A 13,953-nucleotide genomic window follows, 5' to 3' on the forward strand; every position below is an offset into this window, starting at 1 on the left:
CAAAGGAGTCTCCCTTTAGATTAAATTTGGCACGTCTTTTTGACATTACTTAAATGATGTCCCCCCTGTAGTGTTTCATTATTGATTACAGTACACTGATTGTACAGGGAATTAAAAAAATATCCAGTAGAGGGCAATATTCACATTACTTGTGCCTCTTGTAATTTCAGCTAGATTTAGTAGGATGAAGTCATACATGTAATATATTCAGAATGAATGTTAAATATATTTGGTTTATGTGGGTAGATATGAATTATGTTAAATATAATTTTACTTGTTAATTATAGCATTAGCCTATATCTATAAAAATAATTATTTCAAAGTACAATAACTCATTTTATAATTAAGATTGTTTTCTAATTTAACCTCTTGCTATTTAAGAGGTAAAGAAGGTAAAAGCTAATGCATTTTAAAAGACTACATAGAAACCATAGATTATACATTTTCAGTTCAGATCTGTGAAATTTTATTTCTCAATGTAACTGAGAAATATACATCAACAGATCATACCCATTTTATAACAAGTGAATTTAAATGTGGGCATGCACATTTTAACACTGAAATAACAGAACGTTTGCTGTTTACTAAGCATTTTGTTACCACAATCCATTCTTTCTCTCCATATGTATCTATATCTATCTCATACAAGACCAAAAAGACACAATCCCTTTTATTCCCTGCAGGTCACTTTTACGACACATTTGGTTTATGGGAGTTCCGCCATTGTTGCAGCTCCCTTGGGCTTTCAGAAGAAATCCTGACCTTCCCTCTGCAGTAATTCATCCTTTTCCATGTGTCCAGCTCTCAAGAGATGACATGAGCATACAAAGGCTCCAATTCAGGAAGGTACTTAAGCAAATTAGAGTTTTCATGTGTTTTAAAGCTCTTGGAAATGTTTTAACTACCTTCCTGGATCTGAAAGTTAAGGGCTGATCCACACACAGTTTATGTACTTATTTAAATAATAAATCCACATAGGATACTCCAGACTGAAATAAGAGTGTTCAAAGAGCAATTTGCCCTGATATAGTTAAGTGGGTTTACAAACTGAACTCATTAGAAAAGTTCTATTATGGTAATTGTCCAGCTGGTGATGTCAGATCACTGGTGAGGCTAGGAAGGGGTTTCTCACATGTTCATATTGCTGACATCCTCTGACTTTTCTCTTTTGAGAAATCTCTATTTAACCCTTGCATACTTCTTGATGAGTGTTATGTGACTCAGTTAATTAATATTGTAAAGTAATTGATGATCTTTGGACGAAAAATGCTAACATTTATTTGAGATCATATTAGCAAATATATCCTGAGATGTGTCACGATTTAAATACTTCCATTTTCTTGCTATAAATGTAATAAAAGTTCCAAATATAAAATATTTGCTCTTTTATATGCAGGAAAAAATAAACATATGTTGCTTTTTAAAGTGAATTCCAAAAGAGTGCATGATCAGCCAGCAACAATAAATTGTAGCCATACATCCATTGTTTTCAAGAGTATGTAAATTATTACATTTTTTAGAATTCACTTTGAATCCAGCTTCCTAATTAGCTGTTCGAACATCCGTGTTCAATTTGGAAAATCTGTAGCTGAGCATTTTATTAGGAGATTGTGGAAAAGGAAAATATGAACAGAACCAGACACCAAATAGTCCATAATACAGTAAAAAATAATGAAAACCAACAACTAACACAAGCACACCAAAGGAAGATACAGCAAATGAAGATAATCACTAAGAAATGAATTAGAATGGGAACACACTGGGCCAAATTAAACAGGCACATGGACATTGAAATCAATGAAGCTATGTCTATGAGTGTCTGGTCCATGAAGTTAATATGAAGAAGTTCCATGTTAAGGAGGAAATGAAAATTTCTCAGCAGAGAGTGTTATCTCAATAAACATGGGTTTATAGGGTTGATGTGCAGATATTTATATATGGAATCTTCTGTGAGGGTTAGATTTTGCCCTTGTTTGTAGAGGATGAGGGGAGGACAGCAAGCAGATCTCACAGCAGCATTTGGTCTGTTTGTATGCAAGTATTTGAAAGAAGAATTTGGCATTGAGTTGTTATTTTGTGTTATTATTTTGTGATAAGTGTGACTGATTATAAAAACTAACACAGTGCGGGTAATCAACATGACAACTGTTAACAGAATATGCAACTTTCAACAATCCTTATTGCCCCCATGTACTGGTGGTGTCTCTTGCTGGAAGTTCTAAAGGAACTCTAGTTATTCTCACTATTCTGTTCCACACTGACTGCTGGTTGCCTTTTGAATCATGTTCTGGACCCCCTTATGTTTAAGATTTGGTGCAATCTCCCCTTCTGCTCAAATCTTTACTTCCTCCTGTTTTCCATACCCACTCAGCCCTGGAGCTCAACAAGAACCTCCTATTTTTCTGCCTTTGTCTCCTTCCACTTATTTCCTTGGCTTCCCTCATGAAGCTTCTTGGGCTTGAAATGCCTCTCATAAACAACTTCACAAGAAGTACCACCTCTCCACTCTTTCAACTCGTTCCTCAAGACACATCTCTCTGCCATGAAGAAAGTATTAATCTGCTTCCCAGGGGAGCTTGTACATAAGAACATAGGAACGGCCGTACTGGGTCAGACCAAAGGTCCTTCTAGCCCAGTATCCTGTCTGCCGACAGTGGCCAACACCAGGTGCCCCAGAGAGGGTGGACCGAAGACAATGATCAAGCGATTTGTCTCCTGCCATCTCTCTCCAGCCTCTGACAAACAGAGGCCAAGGACACCATTTTATCCCCTGGTTAATAGCCTCTTATGGACCCAACCTCCATGAAATTATCTAGCTTCTCTTTAAACTCTGTTATAGTCCTAGCCTTCACAGCCTCCTCTGGCAAGGAGTTCCACAGGTTGACTACACGCTGTGTGAAGAACTTTCTTTTATTAGTTTTCAACCTGCTACCCATTAATTTCATTTGTGAGAAAGCAAATAACCCTGTCACTAGGTTATTTTTACTGCTCCTGTTCTCCTTAGATGCTTTTAGAATCTTTTTTGGTGGAGCAGGCGGGGAGGGATGTGTGGTTTTTTTTTTAAAAGCTTTTAAATTCTGGGGGACAGGATGAAATATCTCCTGTTTGTTTTGAATGGTGTTGAGCCCACTAGCAGGCCTAAACAAATTGAGAAGGCCCAAATTTGGCAGGTGCTAAGCACCTACGGCTCCTATGAAAGGCAACTCAGTCACCTCACAGGATGGGGCCCAGACTCCTGTGGTGATAATGAGAGGCCTGGTACTTGGTTTCATTGTAAAAATGGCACAGAAAAACCAAGGTGAAAGCAAAATTGTGGCTCTAAAGCCTACATTTAGTTTGGGAGGAGACCTGCAAAGAGGGAAATACTAGTTTGTGTGTTTGGAACTGATGTTTATAGAAGGCCTGAAAGGGTTTTGTTAAAAAGAAAAACTGATGTGTTTGTGTGGAAGTGGTATGGGGGGGAGGTGAGGATGGGAAGGATTTTGTAGGTTATAAATGCACAGCTTGTCACCCTAGGAGCCTCTATGAGTACTATGAAAGTGTGCCAGGACAAAGACAAGAGAAGAGTGAAAACTGTGCAAAACTGGCCTGTCTGCAGAAGGAAAGGTGCCTGTTACTGACAATGGGTATAGCTGGCAATGGGTGCCTCTGAACCTGAGCCAAACATGGGCTAGCTGCAAGGGTACCCGAGGTCAAACCAGGTTCTCTCCCTTTCAGAAAGGAGAAATGAACTTGAGAGAAAGGAATGAGGTGGGCAGAGGAGAGGGGGAGCCTGTGTGAGAATAGGGAAGGGGGGGAGAAGATGGGAGAGGGGGTGGCAAAGGATCAGAGAGGGGGTAAGTGGAAGAACAATTGGGAGAAGAAAGGAGAAGAGAAAAGGGCAGTGGAAGGAAAGTCCAAAGGAGAAGGGGGAAGGAACGGGGTGCGGGTGGGCAGGGAGCCGACCAGGGCCCAGCCTGTTTGCCATTAGCCTGCAGCACGGTGGGGCCTGGAGTAAACAGCCCGCGCCTGGGATGCTTCCTGATTAATAGCAGAGGGTCCGGACCGTGACCGCAGGCTCGGCATGTGCTGGAGCCTCGCCGCACTTTCCCAGCCCCCCTGCCAGGATGCGGGGGGAGGGAGGGAGCGAGGCAGCGAGCGGGACAGGGGCGATCCGCATCCAGCAGCCCAAGAGCCGCGGCTTCCTGGAAGCGGAGCCCGGGGAGTGGGGCGGCCCGAGCGGGGACAGGCAGGCGCGATAAGGCGACGGCTATCAGGGCGCCAGCTGCGGAGCGGGGCAGCCGGCGGCACACGCCCAGCGGAAGGCAGCGAGCCCAGGTCCCTCCAGTCCCGGCCGCGCTGAAGGTAGGTGGGACTGGAGCCACCGCGCGGCTGGGGGAGGAGGACAGACCCATGCAGGGCTGGGGGGGAGGGCTAGGGGGCCGCCCGGGGGCACCCCCACTCCTGGGCGCCGGAAGAAAAAAGCCGCTTCCATGGGGGTGGGGGGAGATCCAGCAGGCGCTGGAGGGGTCAATGCACCTGCAGGGGGTGTGCATGCGCCCCGGGGCGCAGCCACTCTGAGATGTGCGGGCACGGGGGCGGGGGAGAGGGACCGTCACCCGGCAGCCACGTACAGGCATCTGCAAGAGGGGCACAGCCGGGCTGCGGACGCACCTACAGGGGGTGCCCGGAGACACGCGGATACGTGAAGGGGGTGTAAATGCACGTGCTAGAGAGCCCCGAGGGGGTGGGTGTCTGCCTGCAGCAGGTGGAAAAACAGGGCAGAGGCACCGGCCCCTGTTTCTTCCAGCCTGCCTTTTGGATGTGCCATTTCCTAGGCGGGTTACAATTGAACGGCACTTTTTTGACTGCCTGGAGACTTTGTTAGCTTATAAGTACAGATTCGGGTTTGGGAGGTCAGACCAGTTACATTTTGCCTTTGATCACGTTTAGATTCACTGTAAAAAATGTTTCCAATAACTTGGGCCCTATGGAAATTGAACTGATCATGAAATAAGGCAGGTCAATCTACAGGGGAAAACAAAAGTTGTGTATTTTGCGTTGGGAAGCATAGGGGATCAGAGCATTCCGCATGCCTGTGGTCCATTCTCTGCAACAGAAGCAAGTCTGATTGCTCAGTGCCTCAGTTTCCCCAGCTGTACAATGGGGATAATTGTCAAACCCATTAATGAGACTTCATTAATTTTTTTGTAATGCATTAGTGAAAAACTTTGTAGGAACAAAAGGAGGATTTATATAGATGAATAACAAGCTATTCACCTTAAGGGATATTTGGAATTAAACATAGTGACATGTGCTCTAAAAATAGCTCTTTGACAGTGTTGATTAATGGAAGGTGGATGGAAGAACACCTCACACACACCTCCAGCTTGGAGTTGCTATTGCTCCTCCTCATGCTGTACCTACTTTGTGCTTCATTTCATTTTGTTGGGTGAGTGACACATGCCCTGCATGCAGAGTAGAGAAGAGGTTGCATATCCACACACCAGGACAGGATGAACCTGATGTTACTGAATGGCAGGTCAAATCCCACTTGTTTGCTCAAGGATTGGAGAAGTGAGTCACTAAAGATCCTCATACCCTGCAAGTGAAATGACATTGCACAACTCACCAGGTATAGGGTGGGGTCTTCTGAAGGATGAGTTATACAGCAAGCATACTGGATTGAGAAGATTGGTGGATTGTCCTGGGATGACAACTCCAGTTTCCCTGTCATATGCTTTGCCTTAGAATCAGTTTATAGCAGAAGCAAAACACTTAATATTTGTACAGTAATTCCTCATTTAACACTACAGATATGTTTCAGAAAATGATCGTGTTAAGTGAAAATGTGTTATGCGGGGTCAATTTTTCCAATGAAACCCTCTGCTGCTTTGCAGGGAGGCGGGGGAAGCCCCGCGCAGCCGCCAGCGATGGGCTTGCTGGGGGAACCCAGCTGCTGGTGTGCAAGTGGGGGCGGAGGAGAGGGGGCAAGGCATCTGGCGAGGGGGAGTCAGCGGGGAATGGTGTGGCGAGTGGTGAACCCTCCGCCGCTTTGCACGGAGGCAGGGGAAGCCCCGTGCAGCTGCCAGCAACAGGACGTCTGGGGAAATTGTGTTATTCCGGGGACGGTCGTATAATTCAAAAAACGTTCCCTAAAAAAAATTGTGCTATCGCGAAAACATGTTAAGCGGGCATGTGTTAAATGAGAAATTACTGTATGTGGATGACAGAACCAAGACCTGGGAATCATGGGCCAAACAATGGGATTTGTCTTGGGCTTTACTGTGAGGGAATGTATTGCTAGAGTTGATGTGTTCCCTAAAAATTTCCTCCAGAAGGGGAAATTGTTAGTGGATCCATGTAGCTGCTGTTTTACCAGCCCCATGCCATTCTCCCCTTGAAATGTGTCCCTTTGCAAATGCAGGCTCTAGTCTCCCAAAAGAGAATCTGGGAAGTGTTGTCTTCTTTTTAAAATTATAAAGCACCTACAGGATCCAATCTACTTGGATGATGGATAGATGATGGATTATAGGAAATGTATCTTGTAGACTAGTGCTAGAGGGGTGACAGGGTGGAGGTATGGAGGACAAATGCTGGACGGGAATTCCAGGCACAGACAGTTGTGTAGAATAAGGCAAGGAGCTAAATGTGCAAGAAGGACCCAAAGTGAGTTGTTAATTATGAAGTTTGGGTGGAGCAAAGGAGAGGGGGATTGGAATTAGAGGAGATATTATATATATATCTAAATGTCAATAAATAGATAGGTAATATTAGTTTACAATGCTTATTAAAGCTAATGTTAAAATTATTTAATATATAAAGAGTTTCTATACATTTGGGTACAATGCTTAAATGATCCAAAAGTACAAAGTCTGGTTTAAAAAGTCTTAAGGCTAAAAAGAAGTGAATAGCGAGAATGTGATTATCCAAACTGTAGTTTGCCCTCTACTAGATTTTGTATGATGACTGACTAATGACAACGCAAAGTAATACAGAGAGCAAAAGCATCTGCAGATCTTTACTCTTTACACATGCTCAGGGTCCTGAGTTTAATTGTGATCTGAAGATGGCGCCTCCAGCAGCACAACAGGGACATACAAAGCTATTTCCGAAATGCCAATTTTATCTTCCTTTTTTAGCTTTTCCATGTGCTGCCAGTTGATTCAGTCCAAGTACCAATATTTAAACAAATATGTCTTCACAGACAGAAGGCCTATAGCCATGATTTCTGTGGAGTACAAGTGCAAGGGGAAAATTGATATTCAGCCAGTCATTAGTGATGGAAGAAACTTTGATTATTTTTGTTTTCTTCATCACTGATGCTGGAAATGCTATAATCATACAGTTTCTATTTTAAGTGAACAAGGAGTAGGTTCAGCTGTTTTAAGTTAGAAGATTGTAAAACATATTTTAAGTGTGCTATAATAATCCTTGTTTTCAATGTATTTTACTCCTGCTACTCGATGCTGAGCCAATAAGTTAAGTGAAAGAGAAATGGATTCTGTTCTGGCCCTTGCATTATGAATTAAGTTCCAACTCCATTAATTTTTGCTTCAGGGTCTCAATCTCTAATGCAGCCTAACTTGATCATTAATGGGCCTCATTGGGTCATAGTTACTGGTGATAATGTGTTAGTGGAAAGAACCTAGCTTGCCTATCAAAACCCAGACTGAATTTGAAGAAACCTGGCACTTAGAATACACCCCTAACATCCATCTCCTTATTTGTTAACTCAGGGCTACTCAACTTTGGAAGCCCCGTGGGCCACAACGATACCCACGCACATGCCGAGGGTCACAACTTAAGCGCAGTTGCAAATATATGCAAATAGCTTCTTTCACACTGACGGGCCTGAATACAAAGATTAAGGCAAGACTACACAACATGCAGGCCCCATTTAAGTTAGTTCTGCTGATATTAATAAAATGCAATGTTTACCTGATTTCCACCCATATGCCAGCACTTTTAATGAGCAATGACAGCCCAGGAATTTAACTACTAAAACGCTGCCCAGCTCTGCCACTGCCTTGCCATGTGCCTCTTGCCGCCCTCAGCAGCTCCTGCGCATGCGCCGACGTAGCCTGGCTCGGGGAGGCAATGCCACTGTGGCAGATGCGGCAGGCGTGCTCTGCTGCACCTTTTGCTGCTTCCTCCCCACCCCTCCGTCAGCCGGCAGCTCCCACGCAGACGTGGCTTGTGTCAGACTCGTGCCACATGGTGCTGCTCACAGAGAGGCGCAGCCGCTGTGGCAGACACGGCAGGCGTGCTCTGCTGCCACCTCTTCCTGCTCCCCCGCTTGCCGGCCGGCAGCTCAAAGATATGTGGCTCGGCACTCGGCTCTGCGCTGCCGCTGGAGCCCCAGCAATGAAGCAGGCAGGTGGCCCAGGAAGCAGCTCAAGGCGCCGTAGGCTGCATGCAAAAGGGCCGTGGGCCGCATGCAAAAGGGCCGTGGGCCGCATGCGGTCCATGGGCCGCGTGTTGAGTAGCCCTGTGTTAACTGAACAAATTTGATTTCGTGGCACTGGGAAACCATAATTTGACCTAGAGTCATTGGGATGAAACGTTAGTGATATTTCAGAGCAGAACTATGTGGTAAGTATACTTATTGAGAGGCTGCTTAATTATAACAACCAATAGGGAAAGAAGATGGGAAAAGATCAGAATAAATATCTCTACCGAGGAAATACAGCCTTGTGGTTAAAGTATGTGAGTAGGAATCAAGGCTACTGGGTTCTGCTCCTGGTTCTGTCCTGCTCTTTTTGTGTAACTTTGAATATGTTGCTCGAGGTACAACTTCTAAAGTTTCAGAGGAGTAGCTGAGATAGTTTGTAACTGGAAAAACTTAAAAAACAATAAATATTCTTGCAGTATCGAAGGGTATGTCTACACTACAGCGCTAGTTCGAACTAACTTAGTTCGAATTAGTTAATTCGAACTAAGCTAGTTCGAACTAACGCATCTAGAACTAAAAACTAGTTCGAACTAGCGTTTTGCTAGTTCGAACTAGCAAGTCCACATTGAGTGGACTCTGAACAGGGCTTAAGGATGGCCGGAAGCAGTGCCGGCAGGGCATAAAAGGAGGACTTAGAGCATGGAGATGCTGTCTCAGGCTAGCCGAGGGCTGCGCTTAAAGGGTCCCGACCCCCACCCCGGACACACAGTTCTAAGTGGTGCCCCGCTTGCAAAGCAGTCCTGGCTTGGAGTGCCCTGAGTGCCCACACTGGGCACATCACACCACTCGGCCATCAGCCCGGCTGCACTTGCCGCAGGCTGCCATCTGGGGAGAGGGAGTAATTGGGGGGCTGCAGGAGAGCTTCCACCCCCAGAAGCCCGCAGAGCCAGCCCAGTCCTCCCCATCGGGGGCTCGTACCCCATTCCTCCCTCACCTCCTTCCACTTACCCTTCCTTAGCCCCCCTTCTTATTGATGTACAAAATAAAGATAACGTTTCTTCCAACATTGACTCTGTCTTTATTGAAAAAAAACTGGGGGAGACTGGGAAAAGGAGGTGGGAGAGGGGAAGAGAAAGGCTGGGAGAGGGGAGGGCAACTAACATGATCAGGGGTTGGGAACAGGTCCCAGATGAAGAAAGGCTACAGAGACTGGGACTGTTCAGCTTAGAAAAGAGGAGACGGAGGGGGGACAGGATAGAGGTCTCTAAAAGCAGGGGTTGGGTGGAGAGGGTGCATTCAGAAAAGTTCTTCCTGAGTTCCCATAAAGAAGGACTAGAGGACACCAAAGGAAAGGAATGGGTAGCAGGCTTGAAACTAGTAAGAGAAAGTTGTTCTTCTTGACAAAGCAAATAGTTAACCTGTGGAACTCCTTGCTGCAGGAGGCTGTGAAGGCTACAACTAGAACAGAGTTTAAAGGGAAGTGAGATAAAGTGATGGAGGTTGGGTCCATGGAGTCCTATTAGCCAGAGGGTAGGAGTGGTGTCCCTGCCCAAAGTTTGTGGAAGGCTGGAGAGGGATGGCACGAGACAAATGGCTTGGTCATTGTCTTCGGTCCATCCCCTCCAGGGTCCCTAGGGTTGGCCGCTGTTGGCAGACAGGCTACTGGGCTAGATGGACCTTTGGTCTGACCCAGTACGGCCATTGTAAGCTCAGGGCTCAGTGTCGGGGGTCTCAGTGGACCCCCTTGATTTTCATGCACACCTGGTCCTGGGTGGCCAGGCTGGAAGCTCTCCTGCGCTAGACGGCCACTTTCCTGTGCCTAGTGCGGAGATCGTGGACGAGGTCCACAATGTCCGCACTAGCCCAGGAAGGTGCCCGCCTCTTGCAGTCCAGGGCAAGCTCCCGGGAGCCGCCAGCATGGTCCCGGCAAGAGGGGGTGGGCTGGGGGGCATCGGGTGGGTGGCTCTGTGCCGTGCCAGGTGCAGGGTCTGCTAGCTGGGTGCTGGCAGGCTTGCACCTGGCACGGGCACCGTAGCCAGCCCGTGCCCCTTTAAGGGGTCCGGGGCCGGGAGGGGGGCATAGAGTTTCCCTGGTGTTGGCCAGAGTGGCCACCAGGGAAACCTGGGGAGGGCTAGCCTCCCACTAGTTCGAACTAAAGGGCTACACAGCCCTTAGTTCGAACTAGCTAGTTCGAACTAGGCGTTAGTCCTCGTAAAATGAGGTTTACCTAGTTCGAACTAAGCGCTCCGCTAGTTCGATTCAAATTCGAACTAGCGGAGCGCTAGTGTAGCACCTATTAAAGTTAGTTCGAACTAACGTCCGTTAGTTCGAACTAACTTTGTAGTGTAGACATACCCTTAGAGACTAATAAAACATGTAGATCAGTGGTCCCCTACGTGTTGCCCGCGGGCGCCATGGTGCCCACCGGGGCATTTGTGTGTGCCCGCTGACAACCTGGGCCGGCCCCGCCCCCAGCGCGTGGCACACTGGAGGCGCCAGCCCCAGGTGCGCGACACGCACCGGCGCCTGGTGCGCGGCGCTTGGGTGGTCCCAGCCCCGGGGCACATGCGGGCGTGCGGCACTGGTGCCGGCCCCAGGCGCAGGCTCGGGCAGCAGCGCCAGCCCCGGGCCCACGGCACAAGGCGCTCGGGCGGCCCCGGCCCCGGCCCTGGGGCACATGCCAGTGCCGGGTGCAAGGGCATCTCCGTCCCTGGCGTGCCCCAGGACATGCGGCCCCGCCCCAGGGCGCCCGGTGCGTGAGTGGCCCCGCTCCCGCCCCCGGGCGCCCGGGAGCCTCTAAAGGTTGGGGACCACTGATGTAGATGGTATCATGAGCTTTCATGGGCAAAACCCACTTCTTCAGTGCCCATGAAAGCTCATGATACCATCTACATGTTTTGTTAATTTCTAAGGGTGCGTCTACACAACACCTTAAACTCAAAATAAGATACGCAGTTTGCGTTACACAAATTGCATATCTTATTCAGAAACTATTTCAAAATAGCTTATTTTGAAATTTAGCACATCTACACAGTGCCAAATTTCGAAATAAAGTGCTATTTCGAGCCATCCTGTATCCCTCGTGCAGGATGGTGAAGTAGCGCGCCCATTATTTTGAAAAATATTTTGAACTAGTGGATGGCCTGTGTAGACATGGGGCAGCTATTTTGGGAAACCTCTGGCATCCCAAAATAGCCGTACAGTGTAGATGTACCCTAAGGTGCTGCAAGACTATTAGTTGTTTTTTAAACTTCTAAATTGTTTACCAGTTTTGAGTACAGACTTCAATTTCTGGTGGTTCTCTTTGGCTACGTCTAGACTGTATCCCTCTGTTGACAGAGGGATGCAAATCATGGACATCAAATTGCTAATGAAGCCAGGATTTAAATATTCCATGCTTCATGAGCATAAACATGGCCGCTGCTTTTTTTCAAAATGGAGGGGTTTTTTTGGTTTTTTTTTAAAAAGGCAGTCTAGACGCGGATCTGTATTCCTCAAAAAATGAGGTTTACGGGATCTGTTGAAAAAGGGTTTATTTTTGATAGTGCTGTGCCTAGACTGCTGAGTTTTTTTGAAAAAAACTCTGTTTCTAAAAAAAGAGGGGGACATGTTTATGCTAGTGAGGCATGGGATATTTAAATCCTGGCTTCATTAGCAATTTCGACGTGCCTAATCTACATCTCTCTGTTGACAGAGAGGTGTAGTCTAGACACACCCTTTGAGATACACAGCCATTTTAGTAGCATTCAAATATCCACAAATCCAGCTAATGTCAGTGGGATTTGTGCTCATCAGCACCTCAGTAAATCATGCCCTACATGTGTCAAGCTAAACAACCAAAAATAGAGGCACCAAAATTATTCGGCACTTTTGAAAATTTTGGCCTAAGTTGTGTGCCTCAGGTTTCTCATCTGTGAAATGGTAATAATGCTGCAGTATAGTAAGGATGGGTATGTCTACACTACAAAGTTAGTTCGAACTAACAGACGTTAGTTCGAACTAACTTTAATAGGTGCTACACTAGTGCTCCGCTAGTTCGAATTTGAATCGAACTAGCGGAGCGCTTAGTTCGAACTAGGTAAACCTCATTTTACGAGGACTAACGCCTAGTTCGAACTAGCTAGTTCGAACTAAGGGCTGTGTAGCCCTTTAGTTCGAACTAGTGGGAGGCTAGCCCTCCCCAGGTTTCCCTGGTGGCCACTCTGGCCAACACCAGGGAAACTCTATGCCCCCCTCCCGGCCCCGGACCCCTTAAAGGGGCACGGGCTGGCTACGGTGCCCGTGCCAGGTGCAAGCCTGCCAGCACCCACCCAGCAGACCCTGCACCTGGCACGGCACAGAGCCACCCACCCGATGCCCCCCAGCCCACCCCCTCTTGCCGGGACCAGGCTGGCGGCTCCCGGGAGCTTGCCCTGGACCGCAAGAGGCGGGCACCTTCCTGGGCTAGTGTGGACATCGTGGACCTCGTCCACGATCTCCGCACTAGGCACAGGAAAGTGGCCATCTAGGGCAGAAGAGCTGCCAGCCTGGCCACCCAGGAGCAGGTGTGCATGAAAATCAAGGGGGTCCACTGAGACCCCCGACCCTGAGCCCTGAGCTTACAATGGCCGTCCTGGGTCAGACCAAAGGTCCATCTAGCCCAGTAGCCTGTCTGCCGACAGCGGCCAACCCTAGGGACCCTGGAGGGGATGGACTGAAGACAGTGACCAAGCCATTTGTCTCGTGCCATCCCTCTCCAGACTTCCACAAACTTTGGGCAGGGACATGGAGTGGTCTACCCCCTGGCTAAGACCACTCCATGAACCCAACCTCCATGACTTGATCTCACTTCCCTTTAAACTCTGTTCTAGTTGTAGCCTTCACAGCCTCCTGCAGCAAGGAGTTCCGCAGGTTAACTCTTTGCTTTCTGAAGAACAACTTTCTCTTACTAGTTTGAAGCCTGCTACCCATTCCTTTCCTTTGGTGTCCTCTAGTCCTTCTTTATGGGAACTCAGGAAGAACTTTTCTGTGTGCACCCTCTCCACTCAACCCCTGCTTTTAGAGACCTCTATCCTGTCCCCGCTCCATCTCCTCTTTTCTAAGCTGGACAGTCCCAGTCTCTGTAGCCTCTCTTCATCTGGGACCTGTTCCCAACCCCTGATCATTTTAGTTGCCCTCCCCTCTCCCAGCCTTTCTCTTCCCCTCTCCCACCTCCTTTTCCCAGTCTCCCCCAGTTTTGTTCAATAAAGACAGAGTCAATGTTGGAAGAAACATTATCTTTATTTTGTACATCAATAAGAAGGGGGGCTAGGGAAGGGTAAGTGGAAGGAGGTGAGGGAGGAATGGGGTACGAGCCCCCGATGGGGAGGACTGGGCTGGCTCTGCGGGCTTCTGGGGGTGGAAGCTCTCCTGCAGCCCCCCGATTGCCCCCTCTCCCCAGATGGCAGCCTGCGGCAAGTGCAGCCGGGCTGATGGCCGAGTGCTGTGATGTGCCCAGTGTGGGTACTCCGGGCACTCCAAGCCAGAACTTCTTTGCAAGTGGGGAACCCCTGAGAACTGTCTGTCCGGGGTGGGGGTCGGGACCCTTTAAGAGCAGCCCT

The 13,953-nt window shown here is 47.8% G+C and overlaps 1 protein-coding gene across 1 annotated transcript in view; it reads left to right on the forward strand.

The window, feature by feature from the left end:
• The first annotated feature begins 4,027 nt into the window (after positions 1-4,027).
• Positions 4,028-13,953, forward strand: part of RIPOR3 (RIPOR family member 3) — a 77,074-nt gene continuing 67,148 nt past the window's right edge. Inside the window, exon 1 of the mRNA XM_075901202.1 lies at positions 4,028-4,344. The gene's annotated coding sequence lies outside the window, so the exon portion shown is untranslated. The remainder of the gene's footprint in view (positions 4,345-13,953) is intronic.

This window comes from Pelodiscus sinensis, chromosome 18 (assembly GCF_049634645.1).
Source record: "Pelodiscus sinensis isolate JC-2024 chromosome 18, ASM4963464v1, whole genome shotgun sequence".
NCBI lineage: Eukaryota > Metazoa > Chordata > Testudines > Trionychidae > Pelodiscus > Pelodiscus sinensis.